The sequence below is a fragment of the Protopterus annectens genome, chromosome 2.part0 (assembly GCF_019279795.1).
Source record: "Protopterus annectens isolate FY-2018-M chromosome 2.part0, PAN1.0, whole genome shotgun sequence".
Lineage (NCBI taxonomy): Eukaryota > Metazoa > Chordata > Ceratodontiformes > Protopteridae > Protopterus > Protopterus annectens.
In genome coordinates, this window is record NC_056728.1 from 830,487,103 (window position 1) to 830,509,785 (window position 22,683).

At 44.9% G+C, this 22,683-nt stretch overlaps 1 protein-coding gene across 2 annotated transcripts in view; it reads right to left on the reverse strand.

Moving 5' to 3' along the window:
- The window catches only part of SPATA6L (spermatogenesis associated 6 like), a 1,246,643-nt gene that overhangs the window by 754,325 nt on the left and 469,635 nt on the right, over positions 1–22,683 (reverse strand). The window lies entirely within an intron of this gene.

Genomic DNA, 22,683 nt, shown 5'->3' on the forward strand with positions numbered 1-22,683 from the left:
ATCCTCCCTCTCATTCACACACATATATTCTGTCTTAGTCCTGCTGACCTTCATTCCTCTTCTTTCTAGAGCATATCTCCATCTCTCCAGGGTCTCCTCCACCTGTTCCCTACTCTCACTACAGATCACAATGTCATCTGCAAACATCATAGTTCATGGGGACTCCTGTCTGATCTTGTCTGTCAACCTGTCCATCACCATTTCAAATAAGAAAGGGCTCAGAGCTGATCCTTGATGTAACCCCACCTCCACCTTAAACGCATCCATCACTCCCACCGCAGACCTCACCGCTGTCACACTACCCTTGTACATATCCTGTACCACTCTTACATACTTCTCTGACACTCCTGACTTCCTCATACAATACCACAACTCCTCTCTAGGCACCCTGTCATATGCTTTCTCCAAGTCACAAAGTCAAAAACACAATGCAACTCCTTCTGACATTCTCTGTACTTCTCCATCAACACTCTCAGAGCAAACATCGCATCTGTAGTGCTCTTTCTCGGCATGAAACCATACTGCTGTTCACTAATCATCACATCCCTTCTTAACCTAGCTTCCACTACTCTTTCCCATAACTTCATGCTGTGACTGATCAATTTAATCCCTCTGTAGTTACTACAGCTCTGCACATCACCCTTATTCTTTAAAATCGGTACCAAAACATTTTTTCTCCATTCCTCAGGCATGCTCTCACTTTCCACAATTTCATTAAACAATCTGGTTAAAAACTCCACTGCCATTTCACCTAAACACCTCCATGCTTCCACAGGTATGTCATCTGGGCCAACAACCTTTCCATTCTTCATTCTCTTCATAGCTATCCTTACTTCCTCCTTGCTAATCCATTGTACTTCATGATTCACTATCCCTACATCATCCAACCTTCTCTCCCTCTCATTCTCTTCATTCATCAACCCCTCAAAGTACTCTTTCCATCTCCTCAACACACTCTCCTCGCTTGTGAGTATGTTTCCCTCATTATCCTTTATCACCTTTACCTGCTGCACATCTTTCCTAGCTCGGTCCCTCTGTCTAGCCAATCAGTACAGGTCCTTTTCTCCCTCCTTAGTGTCCAACCTTTCATACAACTCTTCATATGCCTTATCCTTAGCCTTTGCCACCTCTCTCTTTGCCATGCACCTCATCTCCTTATACTCCTGTCTACTTTCTTCATCTCTCTGACAATCCCACTTCTTCTTTGCCAACCTCTTTGGCTGTATACTCTTCTATACTTCCTCATTCCACCACCATGTCTCCTTGTCGTCCTTCCTCTGTCCCGATGTGATACCAAGCACCTTTCTAGCCGTCTCCCTTACTAGCTCTGCTGTAGTTACCCAGCTATTTGGTAACGCTTCACTGCCACCCAGTGCCTGTCTTAACTCATCCCTGAACTCCGCCTCGCAATTACCCTTTTTCAATTTCCACCAATTGATCCTTGGTGTTGCCCTCATACTCCTCCTCCTCTTCTTGATCACCAACGTCATCCTACAAACCACCATCCTATGCTGCCTAACTACACTTTCTCCGGCCACCACTTTACAGTCTCCAATCTCCTTCAAACTGGCCCTCCTACATTAGATATAATCCACCTGTGTGCATCTTCCTCCACTCTTGTATGTCACCCTATGCTCCTCCCTCTTGTTAAAATATGTATTCACCACAGCCATATCCAACCTTCTCTCAAAATCCACTACCACCTGACCTTCTGCATTCCTTTGTTTAACACCATACCTACCCATCACTTCCTCATCCCCAATGTTCCCTTCACTAACATGCCCATTTAAATCTGCTCCAATCACCACTCTCTCACCCTTGGGTACAGTCATCACCACTTCATCCAATTCACTCCAAAATTTTTCTTTCTCATCCATTGCACACCCAACTTGTGGAGCATATGCACTAACAACATTAATCATTACACCATCAATTTCCAGCTTCATAAACATCACTCTATCCGACACCCTTTTCACCTCCAAAACACTCTTCACATACTGTTCCTTCAGAATAATTCCTACGCCATTTCTCCTCCCATCCACACCATGATAAAACAATTTAAACCCACCTCCGATACACCTAGCCTTACTCACCTTCCATCTGGTCGCTTGCACACACAATATACCAACCTTCCTTCTGTCCATCATATCAGCTAGCTCTCTCCCTATACCAGTCATACTGCCAACATTCAAAGTTCCAACCCTCACTACCACAGCCCTAGCCTTTCTCCTCTCTTCCTGCCTTCGGCCATGCCTTCTTCCTCTTCTCCTCCTTCGGCCATATCGTGTGACATAAAACTGGAATTGGATTTAGCAACTGGAGCTTTCTCTACAATATGTTTGACCATTGGAATGTTCGGAACATTTTCAGGAATGGAATCAGAGGTTTGAACACACTCTGGTATGGGAATAACATCCGATTTGCTCTTAGCTTTGGAGTCTACATCACAGAAACAATGTGATGATGATGATGATGATGATTCTGGTATAGGAAGAAGATGTCTACAATTCCTCCTATATTCCACACCTTCAAAGTTTACCAGGTAAGATCTTGGCTCAGCACAGATGCCTGTAATCTGACAGATTCAGTCGAAACCTTTCGTCATCTGGATTCAGACTATCTCGCCTTCCCTCAACAAACAAACTAATCTGCTCGATCTGTCATAACTAGGCTTCTGGATATTACACTTCTTAAACAAGTGAGCCTTGATGGTTTTATTGTTCTTAACTTTAGGCCTAAATAAACTGGAATTAATGGGTAGCGTAGTTCTGGTTTGCCTAAAAAGTAGTCTTTTAGCAGGTGAGCCAAGAATATTGTCACAGAGTATGTTTCTGAGATTAAGCAAATTCAAGAACACATAGGTATTATCATGCTTTGACCTTTTAAGTAATTGCTTTGGACACTGCATTGCATGTTCAGGTAGACCATTTGACTGAGGATATTCAGGATTGCTAGTGACACGTAAAAAAAGTCCCATTCTCTTGCAAATTTCTAAAGCAATTGACTAGTAGATTGAGTACCATTGTCAGAAAGAACTTTGTGCGGAGTACCATGGACTGATATATGGCGTTTTAACTTAGTAATAACAGCAGTGGATGTTAGGTTAGGTAGAAGATCAATCTCAAGCCAATTTGAATAAGAGTCTACCAAAACCAAGTAGTGTTGATTGTTCCACTCAAAGATATCAGTGGCTACTGTTGACCAAGGTAGTTCACGAACTGGACTTAGCTGAAATGGTTCTCTTTGCAAATGCAGTCTAGCACTATTGCATACTGAACAAGAACACAGTACTTTATCAATGTCTTTCAGTAATGAAGGCCAAAATACCAATTATCTCACTGCATCTCAGTTTGGGTAAGTGATCTAGATGCATAGGCTACTGGTCTGCACTCTTGAAGTGTAACTGTGCCAAAATCAATTTTTGAAGCATCACAGGAAAGAGTGACTGGTTTGTTTACATCATTGTATCTTAACATAGGTAGGATAGCAATTTTCTGCTTAAGGTCTTCAAATGCCTTCTGGTGCTGTTCCAACCATGACCAAGCAACATTTTTGCACATTAGCTCTCTTAAAGGTGCTGTCAACTCACTGAAGTCTGGTATAAACATGCCTAAATAGTTGACCATGCCTAGGAAAAGCTGTACAGCTTGTACATTGTCTGGTGCTGACATCTCAAGAATAGCTGCTTGCTTGGTCAGGTCTGGTCTTGCTTGCTTGGTCAGGTCTGGTCTCAAGCCAGTACTGGTAAATAAATGACCTACATATGTAACTTCTGGAAGTCTGAATTTGCACTTCACAGGCTTGAGCTTTCAAGTTTACTTCATGTGCTCTGTCTAGAACTTTCTTTAGGTTTCTGTCATGCTCTGCTTCACCATTTCCTCCAACAAATAAATCATCTACTATTATGGCACAAGGATAACACAAAAACAAATTGCTCCATTGCATGCTGAAAGACTTCACTTGCAGAATTTATTCCAAATGGCATCCTTAGGAATCTGCATCTGCCAAATGGAGTACCAAAAGTGGTTAGAAATGAGGATTTGCGATCAAGCATCACTTGCCAAAATGAACTCTTTGCATAAAAGACAGAAAAAACAGTGGCATTCAGTATTACAGCTGCGACCTCTTTGACTATGCACATTGGATGATACAACCTCTTCGATGCTTTGTTCAAATCTCTTGGGTCAATACATATTCTGATTTCATCTGAGCCTTTTTTGTGAGCTGCTGCCATAGACGACACCCATTCAGTTGGTTCTGTGACTGGACAAATCACACCTTGCTGCACCATTGTATCCAGCTGAGCCTTAATTTTATCTTGCATAGCTATCAAAATTCTTCTCACTGGTCTAACTACTGGAGTGATCTCAGGGTCTAACTTCATGTAATACACAACTGGAAGTTTGCCCAACTTGTCATCGAAAACATCAGCATACTCTGAGAAAATGGCTTCAGAAAAATTCGAACTCGGAAATGCTTTAACTTAGTTATTTCAATTACATGTTTATTTAATTTTGAACACTTGTGGCTGACAGTTTATTGGTTCAGGGTTTATGCATTTTATATATACATATTATACTATGGTACATACCCATTGAGAAGGGTATCTGTTCATAACTAATTGCTACCATTTAAATAATTAAAGGTTGGCACATTTTATGGGTAAACAGTAAGGTGCAGTCTTGTTTTCCTAGTTTTTGACTAACTGGTAGCAGCATAACTTAAATCCTGGGAAAGAGGGAGGTACTGCAAAGGGAAAAGCATTTACCCCACCAATTTGGAGAAATATTGTGTGAGGGGAGTACAAAAATAATTCTGGTCAACTTTCAGTTACTGTTGGTAAGGTTGCACTGAATAGCTCTGGGCAAGGTCTGAGGTGGTGGAAGCACTGTGAAGTCAGTTAATTATAACGCTAACCTGTATCTGTGCAGTGCAGGGCTTATCTGGCTATTACATAATAAAGGAGTGCACAATGATCATATAATGTTACAGACAAGTGCCCTTTGTATAATAACTGACATTAGTGTTGAAAGTTACTCCTCATTTTGTTGGTTTGATCGCACATTCAAATATTAATGGCAGCTGTAGGGGAGTTATATCACAGAGCTCTTCTCCATCACATGTTATTTGGTGGCTGGAGGTGGGATTCTATGCTTGCCCATCATATATAACTTGATGACAATAATGTGACCTTATAAACTAACTTTAAAAATCAGTTTTTGTCTTAAAAGTACTCACTCCCTAGCAACCACATGATAAACACACCAGATTATATTAGCATAGCACAGCAATTCATTTATAGATTTAGTGGTTAGGAAACAGGCAAATATGAGCTTTGTGCAGTAAGAAAAATATCAGTATCACAGCTGACAGGGTAGAAAAAAGCAAATAGAACTGTGTATGCTGGTATGTCCCAGGAGGACATGACAGCAGCCTTGTGTGTGGACCAAATACAGTCTGCTGAAACTTGAAAGAGCCAGGAAGAGAACAGAGGACCAGAGCATACACTAAAGCAACTTGGTCTATCCTCCCAGACCTCATTTGGAATTAACCAGACTAGCGCTATGAATTAAGCACCTGGAGCTTGACGTACTGGAGGGAATGAAATGCCTAAAGATGCAAAACTTTTAGTTATGTACTCACCATAACTTCAGATGTTTGGGATCCATCTCGCCTACATTCTGAATGATGGGTTCGGAGCCGATCCCTCGGCTCCGACTCGGCATGCTTATGCCAAAGAGCGAAGTCTCTTATTGGCTGAGCTTAGTATATCCCAGGATGCACCACTACCAGTCCCCCAGATCTAGTTTGTCCGCATACATGCACACACGCATACCCTGCTTATATAACATCGTCAGATGAAACAAGATAAAACAGTTGAACTCAAAACCGTTCAATCTCTTCTGATCTGCAAGGCAGGGGGAAGGAGGGTGGGTATTAGGAATGTAGGCGAGATGGATCCCAAACATCTGAAGTTATGGTGAGTACATAACTAAAAGATGTTATGTGATCCTATCTCGCCTACATTCTGAATGATGGGACAGCGTCCCTAGCACCTGAATCCTGGGTGGCTCACTGGAAAACACTCCTGAGTACCGTGGAACCAAATGATGCTCGTCCTTTAGATGCCACATCCAATTTGTAGTGGGAAATGAAAGTGTGCGGGTTGGACCAAGTAGCCGCAGCACAAATTTCCGATATAGCGAGCTTGGAATGAAAGGCTATAGAAGTAGCCATAGCTCTGGTAGAATGAGCTTTGATAGATGTTGTAAGTTGCTTATTCGAAGAAGAATAGGCCTGAGTTATGCAATCTCTGATCCATTTCGAGATAGTAGCTTTTGTGATGGTTTGGCCCAATTTATTATCTGAGAAGGACACAAACAACTGGTCTGACTTACGAAGTTGCTGAGTCCTGTTTAAATAGAAGCGTAATTGCCTGTGAACATCCAATTTATGGAGAGTGTATTCTGCTTCATTGGAGAATTTTGGAAAGAAAACTGGTAGCTCTAGAGATTGTTGAAGACAGAAACTAGAACAGACCTTTGGGACAAAGGATGGATTAGGCCTAAGTGATACTCTATCCTTGTGGAAAATCAAGTACAGAGGCTTAATAGACAGGGCTTGAAGCTCTGAAACTCTTCTTGCAGAAGTAATAGCCACTAAGAATGCCGTTTTCCAAGACAGATATTTTAACTCGCATGTAGCAGCCGGTTCGAAAGGGGGAGATGTTAATGCGCGAAGCACCAAATCAAGATCCCACGGAGGTGCAGGATGAAAAACTGGTGGTCTTAATAGACTCGCACCTTTAATGAACGTTTTGCATAGTCTGCTGCTCATCAAAGGAGGATCCGTGGATTCGTGGAATTTAGAGATAGCCGCTAGTTGGACTTTAATAGTTGAGACAGAAGATCCCTGATTAAACAGGGATGTTAAAAATTTCAAGACCTCTGGGACAGGAGCAGTGATAGGGTCTAAGCCCTTGAGTTGAGCCCAGATAGCAAACCTCTTCCACTTACTGAGGTACAATTTGTTAGTGGTGGGTTTGTGGGCGAAGATAAAATGTGAACAACTTCGGAGTCTAGTGTGTGCCTTCTAACTAAGGTCGGAAGTGGAGGAGCCAAGCTGTCAATTTCAAAGATTGAAGGGACTGATGCCAATGTCCCGACTGATGGATTAGCAAGTCCGGAATCAGGTCTAAGGTCCACGGATCGTCCACTGCATGCTTCTTCAGGTAAGGAAACCATATCTGACGAGGCCAGTATGGGGCAATCAGAATCATTGAAGACCCCAGTTGAGAAGCTTTTTGAATAACTTTGGGAAGAAGTGGAATTGGAGGAAAGGCATAAAGTAGCCCTGTTGGCCAAGGTTGTGCTAGAGCATCCATGGCTGGTACTTCCTGATGTGGGATCAAGGAGAAGAACCTTTGGCACTTGGTGTTTTGTGGAGTTGCAAATAGGTCGCAGCACGGCGTCCCCCATCTCTTGAAAACCTGGGCTGCTACTGTGCGGTTTAGAGACCACTCGTGAGGAGAGAGAATTGTCCTGCTTAATTTGTCCGCCAATACATTTGACTTGTACGGGATGTGGGTCGCTACCAAGAAGCGGTTGGTAGCTACAGCCCATTCCCACACTCTCATGGCCTCTCTGCAAAGGGGGTACGATCTGGTCCCTCCTTGTTTGTTCAGATACCAGACCACCGACATGTTGTCTGTGTGGATGGCGATGATGCCCTGAGGAAGAAACTTGTGTAAGGCCTGTAGGGATAGAAGTACAGCCCTCATCTCCAACACGTTGATGTGGAGAAGAGCTTCGTCTGGAAGCCAGGAGCCCTGAACTAGCCTGCCCAGACAATGCCCCCACCCTATCTGGGAGGCATCTGTCGTCAGGGTAACCACTGGAGGGGGGAGAACAAAGGGTTTTCCTTGATCCAAGTTGGATGTCTGAAGCCACCAGCGAAGGTCCCTTTGCATATTTCCGTAATCATGATGTGATGATTGAGGGAAGATCCTGAAAGGACCATTGAGTTGACAAGAGCCACTGAAGAATCCTCATGTGTAATCTTGCTAGAGGAACTAAAAGAACCGTGGCAGACATTGAGCCTAAAACCTGTAGAACCATCCTGGCTGGGGCTTTGGATCTCGAGATCAGAGCTTGAACTTGGCCCTGTAAAGTTCGGATCCTTTCGGCAGGAAGAAAGACGCGATCAATCTTGAGTCTATCTCTGCTCCTATAAACTTTATGCGTTGAGAGGGCAGCAAGACAGACTTTGACCAATTGAATGTAATCCCCAGGAAACACCCAGGAGATGGTGGCTTTGAGGTTGTCCATTAGTAGATGCCTGGTGGTGGCAGTCAGGAGCCAGTCGTCGAGATAGGGAAACACTTGGAATCCAAGACTTCTCAGGTGAGCCGTCACTACTGCCAAACACTTGGTGAACACCCTGGGGCTGTGGTGAGACCAAAGGGCAGAGCGCAAAATTGGTAATGACTGACTCCCAGGCTGAAGCGCAGATACCTTCTGGACGCCTGATGTATCGGTATGTGATAATAGGCGTCCTTGAGGTCTATGGAGCACATCCAAACATCCTTCTCCAATAATGGGAGAATGGATTGTAACGTGACCATTCGAATTTGGATTTCGTGACGGATTGGTTCAGTCTGCTGAGATCCAATATTGGCCTCAGGTCCCCTGTCTTTTTGGCACTAAAAGAACCTGGAGTAATTTCCTGATCCGATCTGGTCTGTGGGGACCGGTTGGATGACTCCTTTTCTAGCAGCTTTAAAGCTTCTGCGGCTGCTATTTCCCTTGACTGGGTGGTGGGTCCGGGATTCTCTTGGACGGTGGGGTGAGTATGTGAATGGGATGGTGTAACCTCCGGCAATGATCCGAAGCACCCATCTGTCCTGAGTGATTGACTCCCAGGCTTTTAGGTGCTTGGCAAAGCGACACCCGACTGGCTCCGAGCAGCACAGCCGGGCAATCCCTCATGACGTGTGGGAGGCTGAAGAGCCACGAAAGGACTCGCGGTCTCCAGAATTGCGGGGCCCTCTGCCGCCTCTGGGCGGCGTCTCCCTGAAAAATTTCCCGTCCTCTGCCTCTGGACGGGAATCTTCCTGCTGTTGGGAGAAAAACTTGCGAGATTTGGAACCACATTTTCCCTCCTTTAGCCTTGGGGTAAGGCCGAAAGGGAGTGGAATAACGGGCACCTACGGCAGATAAAGTTTTTCCCTCTTGCTCACAGCGGTAAGGGTGTCTTTCACCTTGGGTCCAAACAATGAGGACCCATCAAAGGGAGCGTCGGCGAAGGAAGACTTGAAGGCCTCCGAACTGACACAAGCGGAGCCAGGCTTGTCACGTAGAGCCACGCCTGTGCCTGCCGCTCTACCCGCCTTCGGCCGCATAGGAAATGAGCCTCATGGACGAGTTAGAAATTGACGTAAGGATAGCCAACTGAGAGCTAACCGACTGGGCTAGCTGCTCAGGTAGGTTACCGAGAGGAATCTGACAACTCCTTGACCAGATCCCTCTGAAGCCTGGTAAAATGTGCCAAATAATTCAGAGACCTTAAGGTAAAGGCCGCTGAAGTCAGGGTGCGCTTCCTGTACCTGTCCATACTCCTAGACTCCTTATTAGGAGGATGGACGGACGTTGAAGCCTCTGCCACGTCCTGTTGTGTAGCAGATGCCACCACCATGGCATCTACAGCCACGCCTTTAGTAAGGAACTCCTTCTCGGGGAGCAGACAAAAATTTATTTGGACGAGAAGGGACTGGTTCCACGGTATCTGGATGTTCCCACGCCCTTCGACAAACTAAATCCAGAAGCTCGTCGAAGGGCGGAGACACCCAGGAGGCGGAGGGCTGAGCTCCAAAGGCCTTGAGGAGCACTGACTCATCCGCAGAGGGGGGTTTGGATATCCAGCCGCCTCGTTGTTTGAGGATCTCTAAGATGTCTGCAAATGAGACATCATCCGAGGACGACTGGGACCCTCTGCATCATCCATATCAGTGTCCGATGTAATAGACTCGGGGGAGTCCACGTGCTTCCTCTTGCACGATCTCTTCCTTGGGGGTTCCTCTGAAGACAACTCCGAAGAACCCTCAGGAGGAGGGGAACCCCCACTGGGGGTAATCTCAGGCCTCGGGGCTCCGCTGGCTACGGACAGGGGAACTGCCAAAGACCCAGTCTCCACACCCAGGGAAGGTGCCGGTAAAGCCAGAGAGATGGCCGAAGAGGACTTGGCCAAGGCACTCCTCATGGCCCTGAAAGCCAGACCCCCAGAATCCTGGGAGTGTCCGGTCTCCGGAGCCGTGATAGCCGACGGAAGTCCCGCAGCCGAAGCACCGAGGGGGAGGCTCGGAACCGAAAGCATAGGTCCCGAAACATCAACCCCGGGTCCAGCCGAAGAAGTCCGCGTACCAAACTCGGACCCGAAGGCCCGGGTTGGAGTAAGGGTCGGAGCCGACCCTGAGATCTCCACCGGCTCCAACAGCACCTGCTCCGACAGAGCCGAAGCAGTCGGAGGAGGAATGGCAATGGGGTGGGCCAAGGTCATCGGCTCCGAAGCCAACTGGGTCGGAACCGAAACAAATTTTTGGAAGACTGGGGACTGGAACAGTCTTTGGAGCACCCTGTCTATATCAGAATCCGACATTCTCGAAGACCGAGAGGAAACAGAACGGGTTCGAGAAGGCCTCTCCATCGGCCCCAAAGGGCTAGGGGACCAGCTCCGAGGCGACTCGATGAGTATCGGCGCCGAGGGAATACTCACACCAGATTCCATCGGTGCGAGGTAGACTTCGCCGAGGAGGAAGTGTCTGAGCGGGCGACCCTTGTCGGCTCCGAGAGCAGCGGAGCCGACGAAGGTGACCCGCCTCTCGATGCCCCAGCCATCGGCTCCGAAGCCAGAGGAGTCGATACTGGTGGCATCGAGGCAGACCGTTCGACCTCGGCTCCGAAGTCTTTGGAGCCGAAGGAGAGGCCTGCCTAAGTCTCTTGGCAGTCGGATCCGACGGACTGGTCGGAACCGAAGCCCTTTTCTTTTTGGCCGGAGCAGGAGAGGATGCCAAGGCTTCTTCAAAGGAAGGTTTAATTAACCCCTTAAGAATCAATTTATTTTTCCTCTCCTGGAGGACCCTTGAGGAAAAAGCGTGACATACGCTGCATGACTCCTGCAAGTGCTTTGCCCCTAGACAATATACACAGAGCGAATGATCGTCTGTGATAGACATTTTGAAACCACATTTCGAACATTTTTTAAAGCCCGAAGGCCTAGGGGTTTGAGACATGATGTTAAACAATTCTAGTAACTTTGACAGGAAAGTAAACCACTATAGATTTACTGATGATAAACCTAAGCTTACAGTTATAGCTTAACGCAAACACTTCCTGTAAATGACAGGGAACTCTAAACAACTATAGATTTACTTGAGACCCTGTAAAGTTTTAAAAGGTTGACAGTCCGGGAAGGCCCTGGATGGAGGGGGTCGAAAACAAACTCAACCCAATCACACACAACAGTTTTCACAATCCAAACGTACACAAATAGCGATAGCCGTTAAAACAGCTTTTGTGACCAAAAAACAGCAAAAAACTGACAGAAAAGTTAGTTAATAAAACTACTCAGCCCAGCCAGCTCGAGACCACGTCTTCGCAGGGAAGCGGCAAACGAGATCTGGGGGACTGGTAGTGGTGCATCCTGGGATATAGTAAGCTCAGCCAATAAGAGACTTCGCTCTTTGGCATAAGCGTGCCGAGTCGGAGCCGAGGGATCGGCTCCGAACCCATCATTCAGAATGTAGGCGAGATAGGATCACATAACATTTAGAAGTTATGTACCTACCATAACGTTCCATGTTAGTTGTCTTCTCTCGCCTTCTTTCTTGCTGGATGGGTTCGGAGCCGATCCTCGGCTCCGACTCAGCACTTGCTAAGCTCGACAGCTAATTTTACCAGCTCGAGGCAACCCTATATCCCATGATGCAAGGCGGAGATTACTCAGATCTCATTTGGTAGCTAAAGAAATAGCAGTATTTTCTTCCAACTTAAGAGGAGGAAGAAAATAAGGATACTAAATAACATTATAACCCTCTAAAAAGGATCAACATAATCTAGTGACGCTAGGAGTTGAACAGCTAGAAAAAGGTAATAACCTCTTAATAGAAGATGTATAATCTTCCCGGTCTGACCAGGCTACGGGGATGGAGGGGGCGTTAAGAAAAAGCAGAGAAGACAACTAACATGGAACGTTATGGTAGGTACATAACTTCTAAATGTTAAGTTGTCAATCTAGCCTTCATTCTTGCTGGATGGGGCCGCGTCCCTAGCACCTCTATCCTGGGTGGCTCAATGGAACAGACTCTTGAAAACGGTGGAACCAAAATTTGCTCTGTCTCTGGAGACCAAATCTAATTTGTAATGTGAAACAAAGGTATGAGGAGAGGCCCATGTGGCTGCTGCACAAATAGTGCCTATTGGAAGTCTAGCTTGAAAAGCTGTAGATGTAGCTAGAGCTCTGGTAGAATGGGCTTTTGGGTTAGAAACCAACTCTTTGCCTCTGAGCTGATAACTGTAAGTGATCACAGAAGACAGCCACCTAGATAAAGTTACCTTAGAAACTGGAAGGCCTTTCCTGTTCTCTGCATAGGATAGAAATATTTGATCAGATTTCCTAAAAATTTTTGTCTTATCCAGATAATATCTGAGCTGGCGGTGAACATCGAGATAATGTAACTTTTGTTCAGCTCTATCAGAATAATTCGGGGAAAAATACTGGAAAATCAATGGACTGATTTAGGTTAGTCTGTGATGCCACCTTTGGTAAGAAAGACAGATTAGTTCTTAGGGATACCCTGTCTTTGTGGAATATTAGATAGGAAGGGCGAACACAGAGAGCATGAAGCTCAGATACTCTCCTGGCAGATGTAATGGCAACTAGAAAAAGTGTCTTCCAAGAAAGCAATTTCAAAGAACAGGCAGCTGCAGGTTCGAACGGGGGAAGAATCAAGGATGTTAAAATTAAATTTAGATCCCACTGTGGTGGGGGGTCTCTAATTGGAGGTTTCAATAAAAAGATACCTCGAAGGAATGCCTTGCAAAGTTTATGTGACATAATGTTGTGGTCCAAAAAGCCTATATGAAAATTTGAAATGGCTGCCAGTTGAACTTTCACTGTGGAAGAAGAGGATCCTGAATGAAAAATCTCAGCTAGGAAGTCCAATACCGAATGAATTGGAGCAGTATAGGGGGTCTATGTTCCTAGCTTTTGCCCAGAAAGAGAAACGTCGCCATTTACTAGTGTAGATCTTTCTGGTAGAAGATTTTAGGGAAGCTACTATGATATCCCATACAGGATTAGAAATCATAGGAAGCCTGGCTAAGGATGGAAGTGGAGCAACCAAGCAGTGAGGTTGAGAGAATGTATGGATTGGTGCAGTTGACCCGACTGGTGGGTCAGAAGATCTGGAACCGGGTCCAGATGCCATGGCTGTACCAAGAGGTAATGATGTAGGAACGGAAACCATATCTGTCGAGGCCAATAAGGGGCAATGAGAATCAACTTGGCTCTCAAGGCGGTAGCTTTCTGAATTAGCTGAGGTATCAGCAGAAAAGGAGGAAAAGCATAAAGAAGTCCCCGGGGCTAATCTTGGGTTAGAGCATCTCTGGGGGGATGGCCTGGAAGGGGGAAGAGAGAGAAGACGTCTGGGCATTTGCTGTTTTGAGGTGTAGCGAAAAGGTCGCAGCAAGGAAGGCCCCACTTCTGAAAAATCTCTTCCGTCACTGACTGTTTGAGAGACCACTCATGAGGCATGAGAATAGCTCTGCTCAATCTCTCCGCTATGATGTTGGATTTCCCGGGAATGTGTGTTGCTATCAGAAACCGGTGAGAGGAGATTGCCCATTGCCAAAGTCTGACAGCCTCTCGACACAGTGGATAGGACTTGGTTCTGCCCTGTTTGTTTACATACCACACTACGGACATATTGTCCGTCTGGACTGCAATAGTTCCCAGGGGGAGAGAGTCGTTGAGGGCTTGCAACGTTAAAAGCACTGCTCTCATCTCCAGAACATTTATGTGCAGATGGTACTCGAAAGGTTGCCAAGTGCCATGGACCATTCTGCCCTGATAATGCCCCCCCCACCCGATCAGGGAGGCGTCCGATGTAACCGTGGCAACCGGGGCAAGAGGAACAAATGGTCTGCCTTGATGGATTTGAGGGGACGATATCCACCAAGTCAGATGTCTTTTGCAAGTTGGAGTTACTATGATCTCGTGACGCATGGGAAGTTGTTGAAAAGACCATTGGGTGAATAGCATCCATTGTAGAAGCTGCATGTAAAAGCGGGCGAGGGGAAGAAGTGTTATGGCGGCCGCCATAAGACCCAGTACTTTCAGAGCAAATCTGGCCTGAATTTTGTTGCTGAATAGAATCACTTGGACGTGTCTTTGAATGTCCAAGATCCTTTGGTCTGTCAACCTTGCTGAAAGTTGTACGGTGTCCAATCTTGCGCCTATAAAAGTAATATATTGACAAGGCGACAAGGCAGATTTTTCGAAATTTATAGAAATTCCTAGCCCTCTGCAAGTGTGAATGGTGTAATTTCTGGCTTGGAGAAGCTGATGCCTGGTGGTGGCAGTGAGGAGCCAGTCATCTAGATATGGAAACACCTGGAATCCTTGACGTCTCAGGTGAGCCGTAATCAGTGCCATGCATTTGGTGAACACTCTGGGGGCTGTAGTGAGTCCAAAGGGCAGGGCTCTGAATTGGAAGTGACTGGTCCCCAGCCAAAAGCGGAGAAATCTTCTGGAGCGTCTGTGAATTTTTATGTGATAGTACGCATCCTGAAGATCTATCGAGCACATCCAATCGTCCTTGTCCAGAAAGGGCAGAATGGACTGAAGTGTGACCATCCGGAATCTTGATTTCTTTACAAACTTGTTGAGTCTGCTCAGATCTAATATTGGTCTCCAGTCCCCTGTCTTTTTTGGAACTAAAAAGAACCGCGAGTAGATTCCGGATCCTATTTTTTCCGCTGGGACTGGCTGGATGGCTCTTTTTACTAGCAGTTTTGATATTTCTAGTACTGCTAGTTCCCTTAGACCGGGTGGAACGTCTGGAAGGGTTCCCTTTTGTTGAACTGGGGTTTGAATAAAGGGAATTTTGTAACCCTTGGATATAATTGACTGTACCCATTTGTCTTGAGAAAGGGAAAGCCAGGCTATTGGGTACAGCGATAATTTTCCCCCGACTGCCTCCGAAGGTGGACAATCGGGCAACATCTCAGGGATGCTGGAAGGGTTTGTCAGAAAGAGGCTCTCTGCTACCCTGATTCTGCGGACCACCTCTGCCCCTAGGGCGGCGTCTATTATTGTTACCCCCTCTGCCTCTGGGGGTAAACTGACTTCATGCATCAGGCGTGACTCCTTGAGATTTGCGGAACCACATTTTCCCTCCCTTCTGTCCTTTGGGGTAAGGTCTAGAAGGGGTGGAGAAACGGACTCCTACAGCAGAAAGAGTCTTGCCATCTTGTTCGCATCTAGTCAAAGTGTCTTTCACTTGAGGACCGAACAAGGTCGAGCCATCAAAGGGGGAGTTTGTGAAAGACACCTTGAAGGGGTCTGCAAAATTACAAAGCCGCATCCAGGACTGACGCCTTAAAGCCACTCCTGTGCCTGCAGCCCTACTCGCTCCATCGGCTGCATAAGAACTGAGCCGCATGGAGGAGTTAGCAATGGAGTTAAAGATTCCTAGCTGTGAGCTAATCTTGTCCTGAGACCCAGCAGCTGACGGATCCTGTAAAACTTCTCCCAACTCTTTAAGAACATCTCTTTGAAGGCGGGTGAAGGTGGGTGAAGTGGCATAAGTAGTTCAGCGATCTCATGGCAAAAGTCGCTGAAGAAAAAAATCCGCCACTGCACCTGTCCATAGTCCTAGAATCCTTATTAGGAGGATGGATAGGTACTGAAGGATCAGCTAATTCCTTCTTGGTGGCAGCAGCCACCACCATGGCATCAACTGGGACACCCTTTGTTAAATATTGTCTATCCTGTGGGGCAGTAATAAATTTTGAAGGTCTCCTAAGGATAGGTTCCACCGAATCTGGAGCCATCCACGCCTTCCGAGCCACTACCTCCATGAGAGGGTCGAAAGGTGGAGACACCCAGGAGGTGGAGGGTCGAGATCCGAACGCCTCCAGGTATACTGACTCGTCCTCGGAGGGATTAAGGGAGGGCCAGTTCCCCCTCTGCTTAAGGATTTCAAGGATGTCTGAAAATGAGACATCCTCAGAGGAGGACCTTGGGGATCCTTCCGACTCATCCAAGTCAGTATCTGATGTAGTAGACTCAGGGGAGTCTAAATGTTTCCTCTTACATGTCCTCTTACACGGGGGTTCCCCTGACGGATCAGGAGAAGCCTCGGAAGAGGAAGATATTCCCAATGGGGAAACCTGAGGCGTTGGATCTCTGGGTCCGGGAGCAAGAGAGTGGGAAGAGACATCAGCAGGCACTGTAGTGGGAGGAGCTGATGGAACTGACCATTGACTACACCCTGGGGCTAGTACACTCCTCATCACCTCGAAGGCTCCCCCGTCAGAGAGACCAGAAAGTTCCCGCTCCGAAGAGATAGGAACCCCAGGCCTCACCGAGAGGGAAGGCTCCGAGGCAGATGTCGGGGCCGAGCTCACCAACGCCGAAGCTCCGAGAGGGAGAACGGGGTCGGACAAGGGTCCGATGCCACTCGCCCCCTCGGAGCCGACGAGAGAGACTAGACGCCCGGATCCCTCCAATGAAGGTCTCAAGGAGGAAATCGGAGCCGAGGACGATGGAGCCGAAAGGGGTGGTATCGGCTCCAAAGTCACAACGGTACCGGTTCCGAGGAACTCCGGCTCCGAGCTCTGTAAGAGAGTCGAAGGAGGAATGTTCGGTGGATGTGAGATAGCTACCGTCTGTTGAGATGGGCTATGGAGTATTTGGGCCAATGCCTGAGACTTTAATAGTCTACTCATCACTCTCTCAAGGTCGTGATCAGATAGCCTGGATGACCGAGAAGATCGGCTCCGATGGCTCCGCTCCAAGAGCAAGGGTGATCTCGGAGCCGAATGAATAGACTCCACTGAAGGGGATCGAGATCTCTTTTTTGAGATCAATGGAGCCATCGGAGCCGAAGATACGTCGGCTCCAGCCGGAGCCGACACTGAGTGGCTGGATTTAACAGTATCGGCGCCGGATGGAGCCGATACTGAGACTGGTATGGAAAGATCGGCTCCGGCCGGAGCCGATCTCGAGCCTGGTGAGGAAGAACCTGAAGCTGACGGCTTGGAAGCCTGAGCTGAAGGCTTAACAGGTTTCGAGGGCTTCCCCGGCGCCAACTTAGTCGGGGAGCTCTCGGGCTTTAATAAGCCCCTTAATATGAGCTTATTTTTTCGTTCCTGCAGGACTCTTGGGCTGAAAGCATGACAGATAGCGAAGGTCCCAGGCAATAAACACAAGAAGTGTGACCGTCTGTCAGAGACATCTTCTGACAGCACGAGTCACACTTCTTGAAGCCTGAGACCTTAGTGTCCTTCGACATAACTGTGTCGATGAAACACCAGTAACACACTCACACACAAAAACACTCAGTCCAACAAATTAAATTAAATTAAACAGGGATAACCCACAGTCACACACAAACAATCCCTGACAGGAAAAAATTTAGGGAGGGGAAGGCCTAAGGCCTAACTAGGGACAAGGGAATATTTACTCAAAAAGAAGGGAACACTGACGGGAATAGGGCTAAAGTAAGTCGATAATTAACAAATTACAATATATATATATATAAATTTAAAGGGGGGTAGACGAAAAGTCTCTAAAATGTTCACTTACCTAGAGCTGGTAAAAGAAGGCACCTCGTTAGCGAAGCAGCAAATGAGATCTGAGTAATCTCCGCCTTGCATCATGGGATATAGGGTTGCCTCGAGCTGGTAAAATTAGCTCTCGAGCTTAGCAAGTGCCGAGTCGGAGCCGAGGATTGGCTCCGAACCCATCCAGCAAGAATGAAGGCGAGATTGACAACTTAACATCAACTGAGTGAAATCTTAAAAAGAAAAGAAGAGAAAAGTGAAAACTGCACCACATAAAAGGGAGATGCTAGTTTTTCATTAAATACACAAGAGAAATCTATGGGAAACAACTCAGAATGTGAAGGTCAGTACCAGATTGTTTCCACTGTATGGGGAGTGACTCTGAGTTTTATTCTGGCATCCAAAATATTATGTATTCAACACAAACTGAACGCTGGCAGTGGGTGAAGTTTTTACTTCCTCTGTCAATGTACACTATAGTACTATGTTCAAACTGTCAGATATGGACTGTCTGAATGATAATAAAGTTAAACAGTTTACTTGAACATTTAGAGCACAGAAGATGGATAGATGAAAATGACAGATTATATTGTAGAAATAAGTACTTATTTTCATAGCTAGGTGAGTGTAACTCACATCAGTATGCTTGAAATGCAAAGAAACCTTATGATTTATTTATTTATTTGCATTTGTTTACTGGGTTGGTCCACTGGGCCATAGTGAGCCTATTTTCAGTGGAGGCCCATGAAGAAAATCTCCACACTAAAATGTACAATACATACAATACACAATATGCAATGCATACAATACAATGGAACAACATGATCAATAGATACACTGCAAGAGTCGATGCTGATAACAGAATAGTAATGGTGAAAATCTGAGTACAATGATAGATTACACTATTGAGTATAAAGTGGTTTACACAATTAGAATATCACAAGTTAGGATATAACAAGTAAGGATGATTAAGTTACCCATTTGAGTATCTTGGGTTGTTGTTACATAGTCTGAATAATTAACAGTTATAAAGTCCTAAGCTTAAGTATAGGTGAGCAAATATAGCCAGCATTGTAGTTAAATGTGTTCTGAGATATAAAGAGTAATAACAGAGTAGTAATTAGAGAAGGTGAAGGGTAGTAGGGTAGTAATAGAAGAAGAGGGTGTCAGTTATGGGAAATGCAGTTTTTGTACATGTGCAATGCCATAGAGAGGAAAGGTGTTGTCTCAGAGATCTCTTAAAAAGAGCTGTATTGCTGGTAGACCTGATTGATGGTGAGAGGGTGTTCCATAGTTTTGTAATAGTAAAGGAGTACAGCATCTGACCGGCTGAAAAGTTTGTTTTTTCTACATTCAGGAGCAGTTGATTATTGGATTGGAGAGGTCTGTTTGGATGATAACTGCATAAGTATAGAAAAGAGTGCAGGGCAGTTTGATGGCTTAAATATAAATTTGTGTGTCATAGTTAATTGACTATATGTAAGATAATGTGGAAGTTCCAACCAATTTAGTAGGTGTAATGAGGAACAATAGTGAGATAAATATTTTGCATTGGTTACAAATTTAGCAATTCTATTTTAGCACAAGTTAAGTTTGGATTTCAGAGAGGACTGAATATTGGTAAGGAGAGGGGCACCATAAAGAAGAGATGGTAGAAGAAACAAAGAGGCTAAGGATAGTTTTATGGAGTGGTTGAGAAAGTATTTGTGTTCATAGAGTATGCCCAGTTTTTGATGTGTTTTTTGATGTTGGTCTGAATGTGCGGGTCAAATGTCAGGTTTTCATCTATGATAGCACCTAGCAATTTTGTATTTGCTACAGCCTCAATGATAGTCTTATTCTGAACATGAATATTAAATTTTTCCTTGTTTAGGGGAGTGTTTTTTGGGGGGCAAAAAGCGCAAAGTTAGTTTTATTGGGCTATAGGGCGAGATGATTACTGGTCACCCATATTTCAGTTGAAGTGTGGGTGCTTTGGGTGAGTTGCTGTAGTTCAGATGAGGAATTGGCAGCACAGATGATGGTTGAGTCATCTGCATATTGGATGACATTACCTTGACTATGAGTGGTGTGGAAGATGTTGACAAAAATGCTAAATAGAAAGGGCTCTGGTATGGATCCTTGGGGACAACCTGTGGTTGTGTTAAGGAGTGGAGAGAAAGAATGTTGCCACTTGGTTGACTGTTGCCTTTTTGTGAGGTAGTTTGAGAACCAGTCTAGGGTTGGGGGTGAGATGTCTATGTTTGAGTTTTTAGTGAGAAGAAGAGAGTGGGAGACCATATCAAAGGCCCTTAGAAAGGTCAATAAAGAGAGATAAAACAATGTTTCCAGCATCTCGGGCTTGGTTAACTGCATTCATGATGGATATAAGAGCTTAAGTGATGCTGTGACCTGACCTAAAACCATGCTGAGTGGGAGAAAGGATTTGATTGTGAAGCAGACATTGAAAAAGTTGAGTGTGAATGCATTTTTTCCAGAATCGTTGAGATGGCTGAGAGGACAGCATTAGGTTGAAAGTTGTCAAGTAATCAGTACCTTGTTTGAAGAGATGACAGTCTGATTAACAAGTTGGGAGCATACCACTTTCGAAGGAATGGGGTAAAAGGTTTATCTCTATCTAGCCTGCAGTGCATAATTGAATTAGAACAGGTTACTCAACACCCCACATGGGTATAAGTGAATCCATGAAGGGCAGTCTAAAGACTCAAAGCAGATATACAGGCACAAAGGGGAAACAAAGGTTGTGGTATATGATAAGTTCTTCCATTATCAAAAGATTGCTAAAACAGGAACTAAAAATAAGGTGTACCTAACTAGTAAAGCATCATGTAGACAAAAGTACACAGGAGAGAATCAAAAGGACAGTTTTATCTATCTCGCCAAAAACTCAAGGAGTCTTTCCACACAAAATGCCACGTGTGATAAGAAATGTATATTTTACATCAAAATTTATTTATTAAGTGTCACCCAAAAAATTTTAAATGAGTCACAGAAAGAGGAAGATGTGTGAGAAGAACTGTAATAATATTGGAAAATTAGTCTGTTTTTTCAAACAAAATGCACAAGGAGTTATATTAAAATTATACTGAATCACAATAAAAAAGAAAAAGTACCTAATTTTCCTCTTTCAGACAGATGCAATACGTAAAACAAAATTTGAAAAATGGTACATATAACTCATAGGTTTGTAAGTTCAACAGTGTATACTAGGCTGATGACCAATGGGGTCTTTATAAGTTTAGCCATACAACCCAAAAGTGCCCCACATGTTATTGTGCCTTAGAGTTTACCTTAAGGGGTGTAACTCTGTCCATCAGAACATAGGTATCTACCAGGTGTGAATTCCCAATTTCCCATCCACTGGTCCAGGTTTCACTTGAACATGGTTAGGGAAGAACTCTGCTTGATATGGATGGGAAGCCTTTTTCAGAGACTTGGGACTCTCTGAGATACATACCTGTCCCTCGATTGTAAGCAAATTTGAAATCCTAAGGTCTGTTTAGTAATTCTGGTGCTCTTCATTTTGTGGATGTGCAAAAGGTCCATTAGCGTGGGAGCCAAGGATGCATTGTATGCCAGGCAAAAATTACCTCTCAGCAGTCTGTAGGAAACACAGCATAGAAATATTGCTTTAAGGCAATCTGCATAGCACATTGTGTTTATGCCCTGCATTCTTTTTGTGAGGAACCTCTATGAATATTCCAGTTGTTGCCATGTGCCTGGTCAGGTGCACACTGAAGAGGGTATTATACTCAATGATAGGTCTGATGAGGGCTGAGTACAGTGGCACAAAAACTTCCCTGCAGCTAGATGCCATGTCATTACGTACAAGTTAAGTGACACTGACATAGAATGATTTACTTACCACCTTAGACACATGTTGGAAGAAAGCTAGGTTACTATCTACACGAGTCCTCAAATTCATGACTATTGTGTCTACTTTTAGGAATGTTTTATCAATGTGGTAGCTTCCCTTGCTGGCTGACTTCCCAAAAAGTACTATTATACATTTCTTGGCATTGAGTTTTAAGCAGTGGGTTTGGCACCAGTCTTTGTTTGTGTTAAACCTTCCTGTAAGATGTTAGTATCTTGGGGGGGGGCTTCAATGATTGCTCCTAACTTGCAACCATCTGCAAACTTGGCAAGGCAGAGGCCTTTGACTTCTGAAAAATATATGACAAAGAGGAGCAGACCCAGCACAGAGCCCTGAAGAACTCCACTGGTGACAGGCATCTTTCAGAAGGTGGTCCCTTTAGCCAGGTGAGTTACATAGGGGTTTATGCCTAATTACCCAAGTTTGATTATAATGCCCAAGTACTGTATTGTATCAAATGCCTTAGCTAGGTCAATTTAGGCAGTATGCACCATTTTTGCCCTCCTCCATTGCCTTAGTGACCTTCTCAAAGAAGTCCACCAGGTTCAGTAGGCATGGCCTGCCTTTGACAAAGCCAAACTGGGATAGGTCCAGTATCTGAAGGTTTTCTATGTCATTGTTAATCATGTCCATGATAATTCTTTCCACGGCTTTCATATAAAACTAGTCAGACAAATGGGTCTGAAGTTCCCAGAATCCATTAATGGTCCACCTTTGTGCAGAGGGATGACCACTGCAGTCTTCCATCCATGTGGCATGAAGCCTGTGCACAGGCTATAGTTGAATAGTGAATCTAATGTCCTTAAAAGGTCATATTTCTGGCTATTTAGGTGGAATCCTGGGATATGATCTGGGTCCATTGCAGTTTTATATACATACACACACACACACATATATATATATATATATGTATATATATATATATATATATATATATATATATATATATATATATGTATATATATA